The sequence below is a fragment of the Panthera tigris genome, chromosome A2 (genome assembly GCF_018350195.1).
Source record: "Panthera tigris isolate Pti1 chromosome A2, P.tigris_Pti1_mat1.1, whole genome shotgun sequence".
NCBI lineage: Eukaryota > Metazoa > Chordata > Mammalia > Carnivora > Felidae > Panthera > Panthera tigris.
Window position 1 is genome coordinate 108,764,425 of NC_056661.1, and position 24,582 is coordinate 108,789,006.

Genomic DNA, 24,582 nt, shown 5'->3' on the forward strand with positions numbered 1-24,582 from the left:
CGTTATATATCTCATCTGTAAGCTACTGTTGCTTGAAATTCATAAAGGCTAAATAATATTTTTCAAAACATTCTGTTACAAAGTTATTCAGCCTTGACATATAGGTAATAATAATATCAGTAAACTGCATGTAGTATAGTAACTAATATGTAGGTATTATGAATTTTTCAGATAAATTGCCAAATACTCCTCATCATTAAGAGCAATGGAGACAGATTTGACTAAGGTCACAGCTCAAGATGAATTTGGGAAACAGTGAGTCATTGCCAGATAAATGAATCAATTTTCTTAGGATAAAACTACAAATCTTATTTTTGCCAATTCTGCTAAACACAGAACTGAATTAACATATTATAAATAGCTGTCATCTTATTGAGCCTCTTTGATATGCAAAAGATACATTTTTCACATGGAAAAGATTCCTAAGCTAATAATATACATTTTGGTATATTTAAATTAAATGAAAAAGAAAAAATTCATCTAACCTGATGACAATATGATGTCAGCTTCTCTGAAAGTACCAATAAATGGATGACACTTACATATATTTTTTAATGCCGTAGAGAGGATATTGGGGCAAATATAAAGATGTAGGGGTGATAAAGCTAGTAGTTATGTAGACTATATAGACCTAGAGAGTTGGACAGTGTGGTTGAAAAACCCAGTGAATTTTTTTGTTTTTTATTCCTTTTATTTACAGAAATGGTATAAATTTAGCATAGTCTTGACCTAGATTTTTGACTGTTGATGTTGAAATATGTTCATATTTTAGTTTTTGTGCGTTAATTTAAAACAACTGAGAGATGCCAATATTGCCTTGGTTCTTCTGAGAATTCTTTTCTCTTTGTTTACAAGTCAGTTATATTTAAAAAAAGCAATACAGCCCTAATCAGCCCTAATAAGTGGAAGTGGAGTCATGCTGTCTGGCAAAAATAAGAAAGAGCGACATCTCAGAAACTGACTTTGTGTGGTTTAGGCTGACTTTTAAGTCTCACCGGAAGTTAATTAAAATGAACTTTTTTTTGGCTTTTTAAGTTTATTTTATCATCTTTGAGTTTACTCACTTAGTGGTAGATGCCAGAAAATTCCTCAATTTATGGTACTAATTGAAAAACAACTCTTGAATCTGGACAGAGAGATCAGACATTCCAAATATCTCTTTTTAGTTGGATTAAAGGGTTTGCAATCTAAATATCTTGATTTGGAAGAAATGTGAGGAATTTCAAGGTTTCCAATCCTAAAACTATGAACGAGAGTGCTTGGCCATGCCAAGCTTATTTCTGTAAATTCTTTTGGAGCTCAAAGGGTGTGGTCTAGACGAGGTTGCCCACGGGGTGATATCCAGGGGTTATATATACATAATCTGAGTGTATCTTCATTTTAAAAACATGTATATTAGTTCATATCCTGATTCCTTTAGGGAACTTGAGTTTACTTTGATCGGTAAGTCTCAGGGTCTATGATATTTTTCCTGGCTAGCCCTGCAAGCACTTGAACTTCTGCCCTTCAAACAGAACACTGCCGGTGGTGATTGTCCCTGGGTTGGGGTAGATTACCAACAGCACTTTCACACTGTGCACCTGAGTGTTTGTTTTGATGTGGCTGAAGACAATATTTACAGTTGTTGTCAGTCTGTCCTCAGGATGAGCCTAGACTTTTCTCAAAACAGAATAGCCTCTGTTGTGGTAATTGACCTACTGCCTACAAGCCTAAATATCAGAGGTCCCTAAGCCTCCTTTGAAGGGATTTCTTTCTCCTTTCCATTTAACGTCTTGTAGTTTGTGTCACATTGCAAAGTGTGTGAGCAGATAATAAAAGTGATGACACATTGGGAATGCCTTTGAAAATTGCTTAATATTGTAAAGCATCAGTTTTTTCCCTTAAAAGGGACAGCCAGACTTTGCAGACTGTACCACTGATTTTTACTTTAATGTCAATGGCTAGCCTGGCAGATAGAATAGAATGAGGGGGCAGAAACTGGAACCGTTGTGAATGTGCTAAGTTGGAGAATGAATGCAGCCAGGGAAGAAGGTAGGCGTGTTTGCAGCGAAGACGAGAGTAAACACATACTGGTCTAACTTTAACAACTAAGGGAAAGAGTTTCAAGCAGAGGGTTGTCAAACCAAAATTTATTGCTTAAGAAAGTTACAAAAATGATTGTAATGTGGAGACCGATCCCAGAATAAAAATCATTTTGTGAACACTTGATTGGGATTTCAGAATTTAATCGTTTTCAGCTGCAACAATGAATGTTCAAACCACATAAGAAGCTTCAGCTTCACATATTTAACAGGTTCCCCCCCCCATGCTTTAGTTTTATTTATTTATTTTCATTTTATGGTGTATCATAACCACATGTCTCTCATTCACCTTGTATTCAACTGTTAGTGTAACAGTGGACTATAGCAAGCTAAAGGAAAGACTTTGGACTTCAGATTAATACCTGAGTTTCAGTCCTTGCTTTTGCAACTAGTTGTATGGCCCTAGACAAATTACATCTACTCCCCGAGTCTCAGTTTCCTCATCTGCACAATGGGATATTTGTAAAGCACCTATCCCATGTTTCCTGCATTGTACAGGATACTAGAAAAATAGTAGCTGTCTTTATCACTATGGTTACTGTTTGAAGGTGAGGCTAAGCTGATAGAAAAAAAAATATTTAGTGAGATTTTCTAATAGATTAAAAGGAAAGAAATCAAACCTAGCAGTCAATATGGAGCAAAGGCTCACTGCTTAAAATAAAATTAGTTTGGCACTCTAACTTGACACATGTACATTATTGTGTCATATATATTCATTCTTAAGTTCCTCTGTGTTCTAGTGAATTAAATAACAAATCTCTTTGAGGTGTGAGTGAATTTTTCCAGAAGTTATTTATTTAAAAGTAATTAGTGTAAAAGTAAAAAAATGTATTCTGTCCTTTTATTACTAGCTTGGAGATTATCTGAGCTCCACATGGCCTGTTAGTTTTCTTTTGGTTTTTGTGGGATTTGTGTCTGTGTGTGCACATGCACACGTACGCGCACATGCATGCATCTGGCTACCGGGTACCTAGTGGTAAAGTGAGGAAAATTGATTCTCTTGCATTAATTTATATGAATATGTTAACTAAGAAGGATTTATAGCTTTAAAACACATTAAAAGTATACCACCACTTGGAAAAGTACCATTTTATTTCTTTAGAAAATTCCTAATTTCTTGACATTTGTGTTAACCAATCACTTGGTTAGTGTCATTTACTTTTTATACAGTCAAAGTCATTAGATCTACATACTTCATTCTTTGGGTCTGTTTCAAAATAAGCATGCACTTGCTGGCACATGTTTCTGCCACATTCTTTGCTTCCCCTAATAGACAAGTTCAGACTTAGCAGGCAAAAGTCCAGTGGAAAGTACCGGAACCGAGGGAAGAATATTTGCCTAACCACCCACACCACAAAATGCTTTCTTGGAATCTGCTGTTTAAGATGGACCCTACCCCCACACACATAACCTTTGTCTTTCTGAAAAGCAAACCTGATTCTACAAGGAAATCGCAAAACAAAAAATATTGTTCTCTCAAGTTATGCCGGATTTATTTTCAAAAATAAAACGGAATCAGGCCAGTTAAAAAATGATAAACTGTCCCACATCAAGTATCTAACCATTCATGGAAGTTGGCTTTTCAATCTTAGGTTTTAAGGACAGGTAGTGGAGGATTTATGTGAAAAAAAAATGACTTAAGTACGACCAAAAGCTATAGAAATTAAACTTTTTTGTTTGTGTTTGTTTTAATGTGTGTGGGACTTTTCTTCCCAGTCTTACGTAACTATCCTGATGATCCTGAACTGAAATTTTGTTTGCTGAGGTTATCTTGAACCTTTGGCTTCCCCAACCATAGACCCTATAGCACACTTTACTTGATTTGTCTCTGACTTTTAACCCAATCAGCTGTTTTCTCTGTGGAAGTTGCTGCCATTAGATTCTGTAACACCATTCTTGTGTCCCTCTTCCAGCCTTGCTACTTTTTCCCCAGTCTCTGTTTGTCACTCTTTTTACTTTACTTATTTCTTAATTACTAGTTTCCTCCTGGAGTTCCATTCTTGAGCGTATTATTTCCTACATATATTCCCTGGGCAACTTCAGTAAGTCATGAGTCAAAATATCACATGGACACTGATGAGTCCATAATTTCTACCTCCAGCTCTGTCTGTCTACTTTCCCTGTCTGAGGTTTTGCATTTTAAACTCACAGTTTCCTACATACAACATTTTTTTTTTTTTTTTACGTTATTCCCCTACTTCCCTTAGACCTGCTTTTCTTCCTGTATTTTCTATCTTACAACATCACTATCTATTGTGGAGCCCACTAAAATCTGTTTAAAGTGAGGCAGTGCTAGACTCCCAGCCCTCCACGACCTTGTCCTTGTCCTTTCTCTACCTGCAGTACTCTCAGATGTTCCTTCCCTTAGTTAACTCTTAAGAATATTAAACGTATCATATTAATTCCTCAGAGTTGATCTCTTAGCTTTATTTTGCACAAGCTGTTTCAAAACTGACTTTTGTTTCTTAGAACGGGCTACAGCCTGAAGCAAAAAACACACTTGAGTAATTATTAAATACAGGGCCGTTTTTCACTTGCCCACTGTCTTGCAAGAACATAGGGAATGTATTTATTTTGGTCCACCATTATATCAAGCACAGTCGCTGGCACCTGGAATGCTCCTAATAAGTCCCTTTGGAAATTGAATAAGTGAATTCTTGGCATCTCCTAGTGCCCCTCCACTTCAATTAGGTGCCATATCCTTTTGCTTCTATCAAGCCACACGTCTTTCACATCTGCTTTTTCATTATTATCTCCAGTCTGGTTCTTGGAGGAGGTCCTCAGCATCCCTTGCCCACGATCATCCTTAGCTCCATCCACCAAACCATTAGCATTGTTACTTTTTTTTTTTTTTTTTTAATTTATTTTTGGGACAGAGAGAGACAGAGCATGAACGGGGGAGGGGCAGAGAGAGAGGGAGACACAGAATCGGAAACAGGCTCCAGGCTCCGAGCCATCAGCCCAGAGCCTGACGCGGGGCTCGAACTCACGGACCGCGAGATCGTGACCTGGCTGAAGTCGGACGCTTAACCAACTGCGCCACCCAGGCGCCCCAGCATTGTTACTTTTTAGATACAAATAAGATTCTCCCACTCTAGAATATTCAGTGACTCCCAAATTTCTCTAGGAACACATTTAAGCTCCTAATCCTGGTCTACAAGATTCATGACAATCTGACTTGAATCTCCTTTTCCACTGTCATCTTACCTCCTTATTCAAGGTATGCTTCAGTCACTATAGGAGTCTTATTTATGTGCCTTGAACACATCCTTTTTTTTTTTTTTTCATTTTCTCTGTTGGTTTCTCTGCTGTTTTGAGCTTCTTATTCTGAATCTTGAACTTGAATATTGACATTAATCTCACAATTTTAAATTACGATATTCTTACTTTGGCAGGCTATTACCCATTTACATACTTGCATAAACACATTTTCTAACACTCTATTAGCTGTTGGGTATAATTAACCAATAAAGGCAAAGAATGATGGTAAGATCTCTTTCTCTGATTTTAGATTCTGCCTACTTTTTGGTGAAGGGAACTCTTGTTCTGTTTCCCATTGCATTTTCATATTTGCTCCCTTATCCTTTTCTATTGGCATGACTTTTTCTGTCAGCTGCATTCAGGTCATATTTCCTGTATCACCACTCTGGCAACTAGCAATTCTCTGTTCTTCTCCAACTGTGGTTATGCAGAGATTGGTGGTAAGTATCCTCTTATCACATGCACTGATCTTACTTGTGAGTCAAAAATCAGAGTGACCCCATTTTCTTCCCTACTGTACATCTAAAAATGGAGAGTATTTCTTGATTAATTTTTAGTATATCTCCCCATTCTTGAGAAAATTGGCACAAATCTTTGAGGGACTAGGCTGGAAGATAACTTACGCAGCCATCCTCCACATCCAAAATCGTGTCTTTTCGGTACTCCCAGCCAAGTTTTGTGGTCCAGATTTGTATTTCTGAAAATCTCACTTGGAGACTGAGGCTGTAGGACCAGGTGAAAGCTCCATGTCTTCCATGCATCATTTTCCTGTGTCTTACTTGGTCTTCAGGCATAAGAGTTTTCCCACTAGACTTGTTGGCTACCTAGCTTATTAAACTGAGTCATGGACTGAAACCAAAAAGCAAAGTCTAAAAATAGATTAGATAACTCAAAATTAATGCATGAATGATTAGCTGTTGAAGTATTAAAAATGGATTACTTGTTGGTACTAGAGTCTCAAAATTATTTTCCAATATGTCCTCCTATATTGTTTGATCTAAAAATTAATGTTTCTCACTATTGTAAAATAGATGATTTATGAGGAAGTGCATGTGAGTTTAATTACTTTGACAGTTTATATATGTGGTTGCTAGTAAAGCAGATTCTGGATTTCTAGAATAACTAGAGGAAGAAAAAGAGGTTACATATTCAATGAGGATATTTCTGCAATTAGTAGTTGGGAGTAGATCTTCTTTGTAGAGTTTACCTGGGTGGAATTTGAATTTCCTCTACTATGATAGGAAAGGGTGAAATATTTTGACCACCTGCCATTTATTGAGATATTAGTCTAAAATTTATTTAACCTCTCTTTGATTCTTTTTTCAAAAAGAAAAGAGGAAAATATCTGTGTTTGGATTTATGGTGATTATAAAATTAAAGAATGTCTTCTGTTCAGGAGAAGCAGAGCTTTGCATCATGGTGAACTGGAGAGAAACATTTTCTTTGTATCTTTATCATGAAAAAAGGGTATGATATAACTGGTATCAATAGAATACATACAAAGTGTAAAATCTCCAGCTTTCCTCTAACAGTTACAAATGTAGTAATATTCATACAGCTGTTGTAAAGTTCTTAAGGTAGTCTGTGGAATTCAATTCAGTAAAAGAAATTCTGTAAGGGATCATAACTAGAGTCTATGTTTATGGTTGTGATTATCTAGCGAGATGCATGAAATTTAAAATTGCTTGAGTTTCTTCACAGAAAAGGGAAAAATTACCCAAGATGTTAGAAGGTTTGTTTACAGAAAAATTATACAGAAAACACAGGTCCTCTGAGAATTAAATGTTTTTATAAGCAAATTTAGTAAAATGGCATAGTTAATTGGACAGTGATTAATGGAGGCAACGAAAATATATAAAGATCATGCTGTCACAAAAATGAAAGTGATCTGTATGTATGTAACCTACACTCATCAGTTAAACTTAAGCAGAACTGTTTCCCCTACATCATGTTTACTCATTATCTATATTAGATTGGTTTTCAATAATAATCAAATTAAAGTGGCTGACTTTGTCTTTGCTGGACTTTTTTTTTTTTTTTTTTACCTCTTAACTACCCTTCAAATCCAACTCTAATCCCACCATCTCCTAAATTTTCTTTCTTCTCTTTGTCTGCATGTATATTCTCTATTGTGCACCATACCTCACTGTATGGTTTTTATGCTTAAATTGTTTGTCTCACATGCATAGTTTCATTATAGCTGGCAAATTATCCTAATAGAATACAAGACAGGACTTTTTAACATTTGTCTTACATAGTTAAAGACGGAATTAAGGTCGAGTGCATAATGAATATTTAGATGGCATAGGTTAGTCCCCAACTGGAAGAGTCTTAAAGGATCAGGATACATTTTGAGGTAAAATTTTGAAATCATGAGTGCTTTAGTTTCAGGCCTTCCCAAAAGGGCTTTAGTTGAGTATGTGTGTCTATGTCTCTGTACAAAATCATGTTTATTGATATTTTTCACTGTTGTAGGGATATAGGTCTTACTGAATATCATTCTGTTATTGTTTTTTACTACAATGCATAAATAGAATATCATTTTATTACAACTGTGTTTTATACTAGTCTACATTTTATGTAACTCATGAGCTACTAAAAATAACATTATATTTCAGTGGTGATACTTCTCGATTCCCATATCTAGATGCAGAACACAGATATTTCAATAGGACATCACTGCCTCCATTAAGATTCTTTATCTCTGTCCTGGAATTCAGCCCATCATTGAAACTACAATTATGTATAATGAACAAGCTAACAGTTCTAGTATGGAAACATGAAACCTCATTTGTGGTAATAGAATTTGACTTGTCTTCTTCCTCTCACTTTTAATAATATCATAATGTTGATGCATCTGAATGTAATTAGCATAAGCAGTCTTAAGAAATGCTTTGCTGTACCAGAAAACATGAATTAGAATTTCAATTATTATTGTTTTTCCAGGCATTGACTTTTGGGGCCAGGCCAAATGGATTTCTGGTTAGTAGACTGTGTTAATCAATATAACTGTGAGTGTATGTTTTCAAGAGTAATTTAATGACCAGATTTTCTTGCCTCCATGACATGAATATTTCTCCTCTTTAGTGTCTGTTGGAATGGACTTATTTTTGGAAAACACAAGAAGGTGAAATTAGAAGGCAGTAAGTGAAAAAATTCCTTTTCCCTGTTTTATTTCTTCTCCTATGTGAAAATAGAGGAAATTGTGCTAAAAATAAATATTTCAACCTCCCACTCATGAATTATTCATGTAAAGTGAAAAGGCAAGAAACATATAATATGGAAAATTGATCTCCAAAGAAATACTAATCCAAAAGTAGTTTCACTAAAATAAATAACCAGTAAGTAGCATGCATTTAACTGAAGTTGTATCCTAGTTAGGAATAAGATACCAATGGATGGTGGTTTTAGATGGAAGTATTCTGGTAAATACTTGAGGCAGAGCCTCATTTGAAAAGAGCTGGAACTTGAGCCTTCAGTGCCTCAGAAATCCTCTGAGATCAATGTGTTACAGCTTGGGCTTGACCCTGATCTGGCACTCAGTGAATTCGCTGACCATAGCCATACCTTTTCCTTCTATGGAAGTGAATGAAATACCTCTCACTAGTTGCTATCTTGGCTAAGGAAGTCAATATGATACTGTTGGATTACTGTAATTGTGGTCTGAAGTTAAATCTTGATGTTTATTACTTAACTACCTGGAGAGTAGAGAACTTCAAATGTCTGGGAATTTCCAGTAACTTCTAAATTTCTGGAGATTTTAGAGAGTACTCAACTGGACTCGTAGTTGTCCCATTCTAAATACAGCTTAGTGCATTTCCCAGAAATTATTGCCCTACACTCACCAGGTGTGTGTGTAATCTCATTTATGTGAAATAAATACCTCATTATACATTTGTTTTTGGTGTAGGTTCTTCTTTAGATTTTGGAAAGTTTGAATAGCCCTGTGTATGTTTGAGTCCATACGTGTGTGTTTGGTGTGTTCATGAGTATGTTTATAGCAAAGACAGAAAGAAATAAAGCCTTGAAGGAAGGAAGGGAGGGAAGAAGAAAGATGGAACACTATGATCTTGAAAGTAAATAAAATTAAGGTAATAAAAGCATGATTTAGAGTACACAATAATTATATTCTGAGTTTTACCTTGTTGAGTAAACTATTTTATATCATAAAATACACATATCAATAGCATCATGCTGAGTTTTAAATTTATACTAACAATCTTCCATTGCATTCCTTAAATGAACCATGCATTATACACTGAACTTATGTTATAGCATAAGATTTCCTATTATTTGTAGTTTACTCATATGTACAAAATATTGGAATTGGCATGTTGTAGATAGATCTTACAAGCCATGTAATCTTGGCATTGTGAATTGTTTTATGGTCTTGGGTCAACATTGATGAAACAATAGTGGTTGCATGGAGAAGCTACTGAGAATTCTGGGGGTGTATTTAGATTGAGAAAAAAAAAAGTTCTGTGATTAATTACTTATGTCTGCATGGGCCCAGCATAGAAAATGGTGGCAGGTATGTTAAGTATTTGACATCTGTAATCTACTTAAACATCCTAAATTTACAGGAAAAAGAAAAATCCAGATATGTATATGCTGAGTCTATTATTATATGACACTTTAGAGATTATGCAACATCTTTACATATGCCAAGACCGTTAACTTTTACACAATATTGTGTGTAATATTTGAACCCCATCTGTAGATAAACTGATGATAAGTCCACAAAGCACACTAGTGGCACAGCTAAGATGAAAAACAAGATCTTCTGTCTTTCAGTCAAGAATCCTTTCCACAATATGGGGCGCCTGGGTGGCTCAGTCGGTTGAGCGTCTGACTTCAGCTCAGGTCACGATCTCACGGACCATGAGTTCGAGCCCCGCGTCGGGCTCTGGGCTGATGGCTCAGAGCCTGGAGCCTGCTTCCAGTTCTGTGTCTCCCGCTCTCTCTGCCCCTCTCCCGTTCATGCTCTGTCTCTCTCTGTCTCAAAAATAAAAATAAAAACGTTAAAAAAAAAAAAAAGAATCCTTTCCACAATAAAACAAAAGATGCTGTTGCATCAGTAAGGAATGTCCTTGTGAGTAACACAAGTTCTGATTAATAAATGATAGATTTAGAATGTCATAATTTGCATTTGCTGTCTATTGCTGCTGTTACAAATTACCAAAAGTTCAGAGGCTAAAAACAACACAATTTTACCTGACAGTTCTAGTGGTCATAAAATTTGCTTCACTGGGCTAAAAATGAGGTGTCAGGAGGATTGTGTTCATTCTGGAGCCTGGGAACAGAATCCTTTCTTTGTATTTTCCTGCTTGTAGAGGCAGCCAATGTTCCTTGGCTCATGGCTCCTTCCTCTCCCTTCAAAGCTAGCAGTTTAGCATCTACTTTCCTCTCTGACCTCTGTTTCTTTCTTCACATTTTTTTCTCTCAGATTCTGATTTTTTGTCTCTCTTTTATAATTACCTTTGTGGTTACCTTGATAATCCAAGGTGTTCTTGGGTAATCCAAGATGTTCTTCCTATCTCAAAATACTTACTCACACCTTTGAAGTCTCTTGTGAACATAATATATTCACAGGTTCCAGGGTTTAGGGCATGGACATTTGGGGGCCCCAATTCAGCCTACTATGTATAAGGTTAGTGTAGATATTTCAGAGAGATGGTACAGTAACTCATTTATGAGTATACCAGTTCATGTTACCATCTATGACCCAGGTTTGTTCCTTCTTTTCCCTCTGCCATATTTAATATACTGGTCTATTATTTCATGGTTGCAAGATGACTGAGTGGCAGAAGGTATAACATTAATCTTTAAGGTGGGAACAAGAGAAAAGTGTGATGGCAAGTCCTTTTCTTTTTACTCAAGAAGTGAAGCTCCACTTATGAAATTCCCCCTGTATCTCTGAAACCAGCAATATACCACAGAGATGCCCCTAGCTGCAAAGGAAAATGGAAATTTAGATATTTCACTTTAATCTCTTTTTTTGAGGATTGCAAGGAAAAGAGGAGGTTCAAAGTTGAATGTTCAGTGAACCAATCTTCTACTGGTCAGAATTCCTAGTTGCAAACAATAAATTTGTATTTAAGCATAAACATTTGTTATAGAATATCCAGTTTATTCCAGAATATCCAAAAGGAGTATAGAACTAAGATTACTAATTAAAAAGGCTAATGATAGAGTGAGGATCATACCCAATATAGTATGAGACTTTCCTAGCAAAAACATCACAGCTGCTACTGTCCCTGGATGGCAGTGGTTATCCATGGGTCTTTGATGTGGAATCCAGAATATCAATAATACTATTCCTACCAAAGCACATGCTAAAAGATGACCCCACCAGTGGTCACTCACTCAAATTGCTTTTATCTGCATCTAAATCTCAAGTGCGCCTGACTAATGAAACCTGGGCATATGTCCATCCATAGCTGCAAAACAATCAGGGAAATGTTAAGTCATCCAGGTCTTTCTGGAAGCAGAGCCTAAGTAAAGGATTCATATGCTGACATTTTATTTGAGAGGTACAAATTCAGGACTGAGAATAAGGAAAAAGTGGAAGCAGAACAAGGTGCTATAATGGACTTCTGAGATTGCTGTTGAACATGTGTCCATTGGCATGCCGTTCTTCTCCAGAACTGCTGAAAAGAGGAATTGATTCAAGGTTATGCTCAGAAGGGAAAAAAGAGGAAAAATTTATCTGTGGAGATTCTTCTCCTATTTCCTGTTGGCCAAGGTCAACCTTGCAGTGGGCCAGTTCCCTCATTCATCCAAGTTGTATAATTCAGCCCACTGGTGACCATTCAGGAAGCCAGATTCCACTCCTGGCACTGTGGCATTTCATCTAAGTAAGTAGAGGGAAAATTTAGGGCAGATCGTTTTAACATCTGAGAGATGTTGACCTAGTGGGTCAGAATTTCATTTCAGGACAGTGACACATTCCAGAAGTGGATAGCAACTTTAGAAGGAAGGAGATAGTTGAAAAAAATCTAAGTGTGCATTGATGGGCATCCTGGGCATTGTTGGGAGCCGGCAGCATGGGTGGTGAAAGAATTCACCGAAGGCAGAACGGAAGAGAGAAAAGGTTACTGAAAACGCTGCAAGGAAACCATGAGCAGGACATCAAAGGAGAGAATGTCTGCCTTGTAGTAGAGAGGGGCTATACTTATAGGGTACAGGGAGGGTGTAAGGGGATTAGGGAATTTTCCCTTTTTTGGAATCTTAAGAACTGTGTCTGGTTGTAAGTAGCCCATTGGTTGGTTAGGACCTATGTCTTCATAAGCCTGGTTGCATTCAGCTTGGTAGTCACTGTGGGCCTTTTTGCTTTGCTCAAGTTTCTATTGTTGAAGACTGTTGCCTAAAAGTGGCTTCTACATGCATCACAAGTTTTTGTCCTATACAGTAGGGTTTTTAGTTTACACCTTAAGAAAGCTGTTTTCATGATGTGGAAACTACAAAATACAGGAAAGGTGTTGACAACAGAGTGGGCAGCCCCTAGTGACAGATATCCATACCACCAGCAGTACCTGATCACATAACTAAAGTATGTCTCTCATGATAAGTTAAACAGTAAATGGCTATGATAGGAATTAAGATAAATAAAACAATGTTAGACTTTTACAATCTTAGACTTTTTACAAAAGAGGTGAGATCTGGGTTAGGCAGTAGCATATGATTTTATCCAGAGAAACAAAGAGAGTAGGAAAGGCATGCATAGAGATACATATGTGGAAATGTTCTTAGTTTGTTTATAAGATGGTGGAGAAACTAATGCTCTATCAAATTTCTTGCAAATACATTTTCACATATTTATGGGTTTCTGCTTATCTCTAATTAATTTCCTGACCTAGAGGTCCATGAAACACTGTACTGGAGAAAATCAAACCTTAATTCTATCATGTCCAAATCTCTCTTGAGAGACATTTTCTTTCAGTGACCTGGGAAGCTGAACTTTCTTAATTGGATTAGTGGCATTTCTCTGTTTCATACTGAAACAAGACCCACAGGCCTATACTAGCTAGTGCTTTATAATCTACATCTATTTTGTGGTCATTGCTGAAGTATAAGAGCTAGCCTGGAGAGACAGGAAGTGGCATTAGAATTCATTGTGTTTAGCCTTGCTAAAAGATTTAGTCCAAGATAATAAAACATTGCCCTTTTTTTTTTTTTTTTTTTTTTTTTTTTAAATATCAGAATACATGTTTGCTGTAGACTTGAGGTCTGCAAAGAAAAGTCAAAATAAACTTTTCATTCAGTCAGGGCCAATATTTCCAGGACATTCAATATTTCAGGGGAACCTTAAATTCAACCCATTTGCCCTCAGCCATTTTCTTGTTAATGAGGAAGGAAATCCTACAAATCTTAATCCCCTTTACCAAAATACCAAAGCAATTCGTACCTTGTATCAAATAATTATGTCTGAGGTAAGCTTAGGGAATTTAGTCATTTGTAGAGGGTTGTTTTTCCCATAACAAAGTCTCTAAATAGAATTAACAAGTCTATCAAATGTTAATTTGTCAAGAAAAACAGAAAAGCTAATAAGGAAAATTGGATTTATATTGTAAATAGAGTATTATCTTGAAGGCTTCCATGTCTCCAAAAGGAAGTATGACTGATACATGACTGAAGGAAAGTCTTAATCAAGCAAACCATAGGGTCATTTTCTCTTCATTGCACTACAGAATTACTCTTGGATAGTGTTTGGGAGAACATCACCTCTGCCTTTTAGGGTTTTTGTTTGTTTGTTTGTTTTTGTTTTTGGGATATACAATGATAGGGACAGCCCTGACCTTGGGATCCTGGTTGTTAAAAAACAAAATTCAACTGAGTAAATTTTAAAGATCTTAATGGCTTTGTTCAATAATTCTTGAATCTAACAGATAGAAAGGAGCTGTACACAATGGAAGACTTTATAGGTAGAAGGCAACAGGAACAAGGAAGTTACTCTAGGCAAAACAAGTTGGTTATTATAAGGTCACTTTCCTTTAGGGCATGGTAGGGGTCTATCAGGCAGATTATCTTACTAGTGCTGATGACAATTCCTGATTAACTGGATTAAGGTGCCATTTCTGGGAGAGCCAAAACTGTAATTAAGTCTTGATGTGATGACTTGCAGCTTACCATACATGACTCCATTTGGGGCTCATTTCTTGTTTTTAACATGATCATCAGCTGTGGCTTGTCTCTGACAAAACACTGCCATTCCCGTGACAGGTGAGGGAAGGTGACTGCCTGGTTCTCCTGGCTACTTTAAGACAGCGAGAAGTGAGAACACAGTTCTGACCCTGCACAAAGGCAGATGCCAGCCTGCTAGCAGGGTTTTCAAGGATTCTAGGCTTTCCCATGGTAAGACTTCAGACATGTGACATTTGCCTTAGAGAGTAGACATTGACGACATTATGGTAGAAACTAGAGTACCTAATACCTTCCCTGGATTTGTAGGAATCTGAGGGCATTTGTTCCACACCTATGTTCTGTCCTACTCTCTCATCTATTTTCTAGTCTCTTCCACCTCCCCTGTTTCTTCTTTAACACTAGCCAGGTGAAAAACAATTTCAAGAATTGGGCCTGAGGTACCACTTGAAATTGCTTTTGTGGAAACTAACATCTGTTATTTACATTGTTGCTAGGTTATATATAAATTTTAGGGCACAGACTGCATATGTTTTCTTCCATTTCAATGGGGACAGGAAGAGACAAGGTGTTTGTTAAAAGAATGAGATTAGAGAGATAGCTGCTGACACCACGTCTCTTTCTAAGGAGAAACGAGGAAACTTCCCTTGCTCTCTCCTTGGCCCCTAATTGACCTGAGTACCCATGGGAAGAATGGCTTTGTCAACCACTTCCCTTTTTTGCCATTTTCAATGGAAATGACCCAGAAATTGAAAGAAGATTACAGTGTGGCAACTGCCCAATCTCAAATGGCCTTACAGATAGGCAAGTTAATTGGTGGGAATCTTGGTTATTGGAAAACCAATTGAAGATGAACAACCTCCCGTTTCGATGTGCTGGTCTAACTCTACTCATTTTCTCACTGTTAACATCACCTTCTGATGCCCTTTCTATGCTTTATGTTTGCCTCCTGCCTCTTCCACATTCTCTTTTTAGCTACTGACTTTTATAGGGATTTTAAGAACAACATTTAAAAATTTAAAATGTCATATATATGTTATATATGTATGTGTGTGTATGTAAATTACTGAAAACACAAAGCAAAACATTCATAATCCTATTGTGCAGAGATAAATACTTTTGACATTTTCTTTAGCATTTGCTGTGTGTGTGTATAAATATGTAAGTTTGCCAAATTCAAATTATTCTGTATGCTTTATAGCAGTGTATTATAAATATTTCTCAGGTTTTTTGTTTGTATGTTTGTGTGTTTTGTTGTTGTTTTGTTTTGTTTTGTTGGTCCTGTAGACACCAGTTTATTAGAGGGGCTGGGGTCAGAGTGGGTACAATTGGGAAGAGGGGGCAGGGGGCCTAGGCAGCACTGGCAGCCTGAGGTCAATAAGAGAGAATGCCAGGGGGCCACAGCCAGGAAGGCTTGGGCCAGCAGGCGAGTAGTTGGGCTGCTGTTCACCCTGCAAGTGTCCATGCCCAGGGCATGGTGAAGGCTTTGGGAGGATGTGGAGATGGCAGGTGCCTGGCTCCAGTTGCAGGTGAGGGGGCAGGATGATGAGAAGCCCTCCCCCCACCCTTCCAAGGAGTCTTAAGCCACTGAGAGACAAGCTTGGGAGGGAAGGCAATACCACTTAGAGTTTGGAGAAGGCACTTAGATAAGACAGGCAAGGGGCATCCTATTTTCTGAGAAGAGATTGGCTGAAGGACCTCAGAATACTGGTGACAGTGGCAAGAGTTTGGAAGACAGTGGCCATGTAGTTGCTTCTGACCCTGCCAGCAATGTTGTAGAATTGTAGAAAGAGCTATGGACTCCGGTTTGAATAGGTAAATGTAGGTGTTCGAACCATCCAGCTCCATCAGGGCCCAAGAGAAAGGAGCTGTCATAACAGTTGCTTTTATTTCCACTGCTTAACACTCTACTGCTATCACCTCCACCACTTGAAATCCACCGAGGTCTTATTGTGTTCATTATTGTTTCAAGTACTTTACACACAATACGTACATTACATACCTGGAGATAGCATACATTTAATTTTCCCAAACACTCCCCCCCCCCACCACAGTTGCCCCAACTTTATAGAGGAGCAAATTCAAATGGAGTCTTAAAGAAATTAAATAAGTTGTTCAAAGCTTAAAATCTGGATTCATAATCCTTGTTCTATACTGCATCTTTATAATCAAGATTCAATTGGAAATATTATCCTTATGTGAAAGATACAAGTGCCTGATGATCAACAAGATGACTGTAATTTTTGATACTCTACGTAGCTCAGTAAAACTGTCCTGGTGCTCTTGTAGGAATACTATCTGCTTTTCAACTCTATTTTTGTTGAGTTCTGATTAGGATCAAGATGTTATCTTATGTGGTTGAACTATGTTCATTTTCTGGCATAAATTTATTTTGAATTTTTCTTTAAGGTTAGCATCAAATTTATTTAAGTAAAATTATTAGTATATAAAGAGTTTCAAATTGTAAGCAATGGTCTCTGGCTTCTTTTCCTGTTATGTAAAGTAAGAGTATTAGCCTTAAAAGGAAGCTACAGCTAGTCCATTGCCTGTTCCAACCTGTGCTGGGAGTTCCTCTTATCAAATATTATTAGAGAGAGAGAGAAAAAAGAGGGTAACTGCAGGTAGACCAACGGTAAAAGTTTAGTCTGCTTTGTTAGCTGTGAAAGTTGGGGTAACACATGTATATTGTGGATTTTGATGTCTTGTAAAACAGATACTAATCCATACCTTCTTGGTTTGTTTTAAGGAGAAGATGAGATTTTTTAAAAAGTAACTTGTGGGAAAATGCTTTTGAAACTCTAAAAGTTTCACTCCAGAAAATATGAGGAACTTACTTCACCAAGACATTACCAAGAGGGTAGCTGTTTATTCTTAGGTTACTAGGTCAAGTCTGGTTTACTTCTAGTAGAGAAGACATTAATGAAGACTCTGGATGTGGCAACATGTCTCCTGTCCTACCATCTTAATATCCATCATGAAACCAAAAACAGTAGAATATATTGCTAAACATCAATTTTTATCTTCCATATGTAAAGTTTGGGTTTCTGGGAAATATCTGGAAAAATGACATAAATTAAATTTGAGCCTTAATATATATTAAATGAGGGGTTGCAATCCTTTTTAACTTGATCAACCTACCCCTTAGATTAGCAGGAAGTATGCTCATTTCCTAGCATAAACAATTGTTCTTATTTTAAAATTTGTATTGGAATAATGATATTATTAAAAAGAATGATTTAATAATTCAGTTAATGACCAAGTTTTGGAGACAAGAGAATGATAAATACACAAGGGAGGAAAAATTGCTTACTTTAAAATGTATTAACACAAACTTATTAAAACAGTGCTTTCCAACAAGGAAATACGTTTATATGTATATTTTATAATAAAATAGTCCTAAATAAAGGGAATATTTTGACTATTTAATATCAGCCTATCCTATTGCTCCTATATAGTGGTAAACAAATATGTTGCTGCATATTAGTAAGCTTTTTTCTGAATAAGCTGTTCTGGCATTATTAGGCTACAGAGCTGAATAATAAAAATTAAGTTTTAAAATTTTACTTTTTTTCCCCTTACTTTCGTTCTATATTGATTATGAATGCATCTATTTCTCTGCCTATTATTTCAGCCTACTTATTTTCTCTAAGCTAAATATTCTATAACGAATTCACTACTGATTGTTGTGTTTGCATGGGTTATATCATATTCACTGTTCATTAGTGAAAAATTGAATGCTTATAGTTATTTTTTCATTATTTCATATTATTTAAGTATAATGACAAGACTTTCATTTTTATTTAATCACAAGTCAATTACTGATTATTCTTTCTACAATGGGGGAGCCGAATAAATTCAAGATGGAAACATAAGTACAATCAATTGAAACATTGAAGCCATTGAGGGATGAACTAATCAACATTTATTGCACTGCTAATATTTTAGAATATAATGTAAGTAGTTCTTAGGCAGCAATATCATTCTGTGGATGAAAATGTTGGATTTTGCATCCAACAGATAGGAATTTTAATTTAAGCCTGCAAAAAATGTAACCATTTTGAGGAAAGTGGGTGGATCATAGCTTTTTCCATTATAGAAAGGCAACAATAATACCGTACAGAACCATTAAGAGGGGTCTAGTTAATGCAGGCAAACTTCTGAGCATCGAGACTGCCCCTCTACCAGACTCATGCTCTATTTCTGTCTAAATTTTTTTTTAAAAAGTGCCTTTGGGGTGCCTGGGTGGCTCAGTCGGTTAAGCGTCCGACTTCAGCTCAGGTCACGATCTCGCGGTCCATGAGTTTGAGCCCCGTGTCGGGCTCTGGGCTGATGGTTCAGAGCCTGGAGCCTGCTTCTGATTCTGTGTCTCCCTTTGTCTCTGCCCCTCCCCCGTTCATGCTCTGTCTCTCTCTGTCTCAAAAATAAATAAAACGTTAAAAAAAAATTTTTAAAAAGTGCCTTTAAAAACCCTGGTTTTGTCTGTTACTAGTTGTTGACTTTAATCAGGTTACCTAGTTTCTGCAAGTCTGGTGACTTTGCCTGTAACATGGGAAAACAATTGTCCTCACTTGAATCCCTTGACCTACAACTACATTGCAAAATCCACCCATCAATCCACTACATAAGATTTTTCTCCTAAAACCCAAAACTATTAGTATGACTTTCTAACTAATTCTTCCTAGGCTAAGGGATACACAGATGAGTTGACTCAATTATTTATGCTCAAAAGTAGTCAGTCAAGCCCTAAAATGTAATACCCAAAGAAAAGAGAAGCATGTTTTCCATTTGACAGTACTTACTTTTCCAAGCATATAATATGTTCATGTCTCTCACTTTCTGTGGCAAATCTGATAGAGAAAACATGGAGAGAAGCAATGCAGTTTGATAATTAGAAAACTAAGCTAAATATGTCTTTTTTCCTAAATTTTTCACTTGAAGTGTATGGTCAAGCATTTTATTTCAGAACAGTTCCTGTACAATTTTCTTTATTCTCCCTTCTAGTAATCTCAGCCTTGATGAGCATACATTTTAAACCTTCACCCAGTTTTGTGATTTGTGTTGGTCATATGTCTTGTTATTATGTACAGAGATTTAAGATTCATTTATTTAAAAACAAGAAAAGATGCACTGATGCATGGTATTTAGAAAGAGAAATGTACATCGGTCTCCAAAGAGAATATGCTTTGAGTATAAATTTTCAGTGATTTACCACAACATGTAAAAGCACTCAATTCCATTACTCTTCAACAGGATGTTTATCACCTACTTCCTAAGTTCATATTTTTCTCAACTGAAACTTTGGAGAAAGAGGAAAGAGAGCTAATATTTGCTGAGAGCTTGTAATGTGAGCTGTCTAGGCTGTCTCATTTAGAATGGCTGCACACCTTGTCACCAAGGTGACAGTCCTCCACTTACTAGATGAGGCGGGTAGTTAGAAGTTACCATCCTGTCTTTAGTCAGTCGCTAGTAAGTCACAAACTTAGGCTTCAGGCTCTACCTTTTATGTTTGTACTGTTGGTTGCCTTTTTATGTGCTATTCTTAGGTAGTATATTTTCGTCAAGTTCAAGTCCTGATTTTAGGTGGCCTCAAATAAATAAGACTATTTCTGGAACCTCTTTTCTTTAATGCTAGCCTAACTTATATATTAGTGAGCATAAAGTTATTGAATGGTAAAACCTCAGGCAACCAACTCCAAGGGTCTTATTAAGTATATTACAGATTTGCGATTTGCAGAAAATATTCCAGGGTTTGAATACTTCCGCATATGGATGTAAACTGTTGGAAATTCTCTTTTCCTGTTGAAAGCCAAAATAGGGAAATATTTTTCTCACGAATACTTCGTGAGGTATTTCAGAAAAACAGAAATGGGAGTTGAAATGCTATGTGAATAAAAAAATTGTCATTCTTAAGGTAAAGTAGGCAGCAGGTATTCTGAAACAAAAGTTACCAAAGAAAAGCAATCTCTTTAGGAATAGTGTTGAGCAACACCCGGTAATTTTTTTCACTGGTAACCGATCGAGGCAGATTTCTCTGGAGTTATTATCAGAAGCCTCTTCATCAAGGAAGCAATCATTCTGATATAGTCTCATGAAGGAACATAAACAGCATGGAATGTGGCAGAGCAGACTTTGAAAGAAGAACCGAGCAGTAACAAAAAGGACCAGAGTGAGAGGCTTCCCTCACTGAAACCAGTTTCACTGATGCCTTTAATGAGGAGAGTTTAGACATTAATAGCATGATTGTGTTCTATGCTCATTTTACACATTTTAGTTTTTGTATTCATATCTAAGTTAACAATACAGGAAAAATTAGAAGTATCATTTTGTATTGTGTCTCCTGCCATTTTGTTGCCTTTATACATGACCCTTACATTAAAGAACTCCATTCAAACGCACTTGGACAGTTGGATCAGGAGGTCCTCTTTTTGTCATCATGGGCAATATTTGGTTATCTCCAGGGACTGGTAAAAAGTGGTGCTCTTGATGAGGTGCTACTGCGTGGGACCTGGGCCACTTTTCTAGACTTCCACAACACTACACTAGGACTAGCCGACACCAGAAAACACTTGGATTATTAGCACTTATGAGCCTCTGAGTCACTCAACTGTTTAGAATAAGTGAAGTGTCTGGAGTCTTTGTGCCTGAGAGCATTCCCTGACCGTACACTGTGGTAGGTCCATGAGGTACAGGTCAGAGATGTGAAGGAATTCATATCACAGGAGTGACCCTCAACTAATAAGGGATGGGGTCTGGTGGATAAATATCCCAGCGTTCTTGTTATTGAGTCAGATCTGAGGAATGTTCTGTATGGCTTTTTAGAAGATCTCAGAGGGACTGAGCCCACTGAGATTACCGTGGTAATCTGCTCATTCACACTTCCTGTGCTGGCTTCTTTTCCTCTTGGTTTTACTTTTTTATTCCTTCACTCTCCTTTCTGGAATCAGTTCCCAAATAGACCCCTCATGCTCAGATTCTTGTCTCTGCCTGCTAACCCAAACTTAGAAAAAAAACACCTGCTTTTTTTTATCTACCTAGCATACAAAAAAAAAAAATCCCTTCCAAATTAAAGTAGATTTTTAAGAGACTGTGTTGAAAAAGATCTTGTTAATGTTTTGTCACCAGTGAGAGTAGTGACTTGAGGAATGTAATGGAATTGGGGAAGAGACTTGGGAAATATGGTGGTGATCGAACCTGATGGCCATGGACCAGAAGAGTCCAATTTCTGCTAACGTTCTCAGGTGGGCCTTCCCATGGTTCATTCTACTTGCCGGTGCTGTATTTAAGACTCTATTCTCTTTGGATGTAAAATTGTGTGTGTGTGTTATTATGAGGCATCATGTTTTTACAAAGCTGTGCTTGTACAAAACTATTTTTGGTTTAAAAACTCGGGGGAAGGCTTAGCACCGTGATGCCAGGAAAGTTAGATCAAGTGACGTGTGTGAAAATGTACCCCCTAATGCTTGTATTGCCCACAATAATCATTGAGATCGTGCTGTAAAGCTCACATTGAAATTAGGCCAGAAGATTTGACATAGAAATCTATAAAACCTGTGTATTCTTAAATTTGTTTTATTTGTTTGTTATCAACAGAGACCCTATGATTTTACTGAAAACGAATACTCATGTAACCTAAAAATTAGGTTAACCAGTGATTCATGGGCTTTTAGGAATAGTTTAAGATTTTGTATTATAAATCTGATTTAGAAATGTATTTTGATTTATTTCTGCTTTACAAATGTTTGTTTCAACATCCCTCTACTTAGATAAAAAACATTTGGATGAAAATAAATACCATTATAGGGACATGCCATATTTTCAAGCAAACTACTCTGAAGGTTTGGCTACTGACCAGAGACAGGTGAGACATCCCTGGTTTATTCTAATTCTTCTATTTTCTAGAATTGCCAGACTCAATTCTTTTCACTCTACGCCAGGAAGTAGAATAATATTTTTAAACTGTCAATAATCGGAATTACCACAGAAAGTCCTATTTTTAAAAAAGTTTAATTCCTTTCTCCAAACTGGGGAATCTGTTTATTTCTTCTTTCTTGCTGCATTACAAAAATTTGGGCTGTTCTTTCTGAACTCACTAGTAAAGAAATATGAAGTTTGTACAATTTCATTATTAATGAGTACATAAACTAAATTTAATAGCAATAATCTAAAAGAAAGTACTTTTCATAGCTGCATAAACAATCAGATTTATATTCTTACATGGTGTTGATCACAAGAGATAAGACTTAAAAAACTAAAACCAACTGGAACAAAGGGTTTGATTAGAGATGACAGTTGTTTGAGAGTTTATTTTTGTAGGACAAAGGCGAGCCTTTAATTGTTTATTTTAAGGTTAGAGAGTTTACATTATGGAGGTATTCATATCTCCATTTCTTTCGTTTTGCTGTGACACATTTCCTGGATATTTCAAACCACTCTGTTTTGCAAAGACTATTTTGCATTCTGAAGAGGTTTCCTGCCTAATTTAGTTCCATCAACTGATTGCCATGGAAACTCTTGATATCCTTTTCTCTTCCTGGAATGAGATACTGGCTCTGTTTCAAATAGATTTTTTTTTAAGCACAGAAACTAGAGTAAGTTTCATAAAGTAAAATGTATTTGTCAATGAAGGAGCACCCTTCAGGGTGAACCAGTGGATGGAGAAAAGCCACAAGCCAACACATAACTACTGATCTAAATAGGTAATTTAACAGATAGAAACTAGTAGCCATCTAGTCCAAATAAAAATGAAATGATGCCTCACTGATTTTTAAAAATTTTATTGAAAAGAAAGGAGAAGTCAGCCCTTTGTTCCATATCAGCCCAGCAAAGTCAAAACAAAACAAGCAGTGATACAGTAACCCTAAAATTTTGTGAGGTTGAGTCAATCTGAATTTCTCAAGGACTTCTCAAAGCAGATTCATTTGGTTGGTTGGGAAAATAACTTGTGTAATGAACTTTAACAGAAAAAGAGCCACTCATTTTTATCATTGATTTTATTTTAAAGTGTATTTTTGGAGGAAGACAATATTGGATACATTGTGCCATTCTGTTAAGACCTATGCTTTGAGACTAGAATCATATTCTGAGTTTATTCACTCATATTTGGCATTTTTATTTTTTATTTTTATTTAAAAAAAATTTTTTTTAACATTTATTTATTCTTGAGACAGAGAGAGACAGAGCATGAATGGGGGAGGGGCAGAGAGAGAGGGAGACACAGAATCAGAAGCAGGCTCCAGGCTCTGAGCCATCAGCCCAGAGCCCGACGCGGGGCTCGAACTCATGGTCCGTGAGATCGTGACCTGAGCTGAAGTCGGACGTTCAACCAACTGAGCCACCCACGCACCCCACATTTGGCATTTTTAAAAGCAATATTCAAGAAGTATAGCTACTTCTAACCAAGAGGAAGAGAGGAAGGATTATGTGTAGTATGTTCACTCCTTTTTTCCTGTGTATGTATATGTGAGAGAAAGCTTTAAAAATTTTTTTTTAATGTTTTTTAATTTATTTTTAAGACAGAGAGAGACAGAGCATGAGCGGGGATGGGGCAGAGAGAGAGGGAGACACAGATTCCAAGGCAGGCTCCAGGCTCTGAGCTGTCAGCACAGAGCCCGACGCGGGGCTCGAACTCACAGATCGTGAGATCATGACCCGAGCTGAAGTCAGACACTCAACCGACTGAGCCACCCGGGTGCCCCTATGCGACAGAAAGGTTTAACTGCATGATTGTTTATATGTACACAACTATTATGCTTAACTGTTTATGTGTCTATATATTGCATACAGACGTGGTTGTCAGAAGTACAGATTGATAAGAAGAAAGGAGGTCAATATTGCGACAAAGAGGAAGGTCTTTCTGATGATTCTCTGTAAGTTCCAATAGAATGGTTTCTGTAATTTGTGTTATGTTGTTTCTCATAACATTCAGATTTTGTATTTCCTTTGTAAAAAATGAGAGAATCACAGTCAGGCCTCAGGCCTCTCCACCTCAACTGGTAGTGAGCTCTGTTTTCCTAAGTCATAAAAATGAACGGAGCCAAAATTTGGGTTCCTTGCAAACTGTGGATTTATTTGGCAGACACTAATGATTTCTTTCGGTGAC

General features: G+C 36.8%; 2 long non-coding RNA genes across 3 annotated transcripts in view; both read left to right on the plus strand.

Annotated features, from left to right (window-relative positions):
* LOC122233762 overlaps positions 1-8,721 on the plus strand; it is a 144,209-nt gene extending 135,488 nt beyond the window's left edge. The window contains exons 3-4 of one of the 2 annotated variants that reach the window (XR_006211476.1): positions 8,289-8,324; positions 8,430-8,485. This is a non-coding gene — a long non-coding RNA (uncharacterized LOC122233762). Of the gene's footprint in view, positions 1-8,288 lie in introns of both variants that reach the window. The other variant, XR_006211474.1, reaches the window with a different exon arrangement.
* A 12,876-nt stretch (positions 8,722-21,597) lies between these two features.
* Positions 21,598-24,343, plus strand: LOC122233760. Its single transcript, XR_006211473.1, has 3 exons — positions 21,598-21,721; positions 22,247-22,341; positions 24,267-24,343. It is a non-coding gene; the product is annotated as an uncharacterized LOC122233760 (long non-coding RNA).
* Positions 24,344-24,582: the final 239 nt, after the last annotated feature.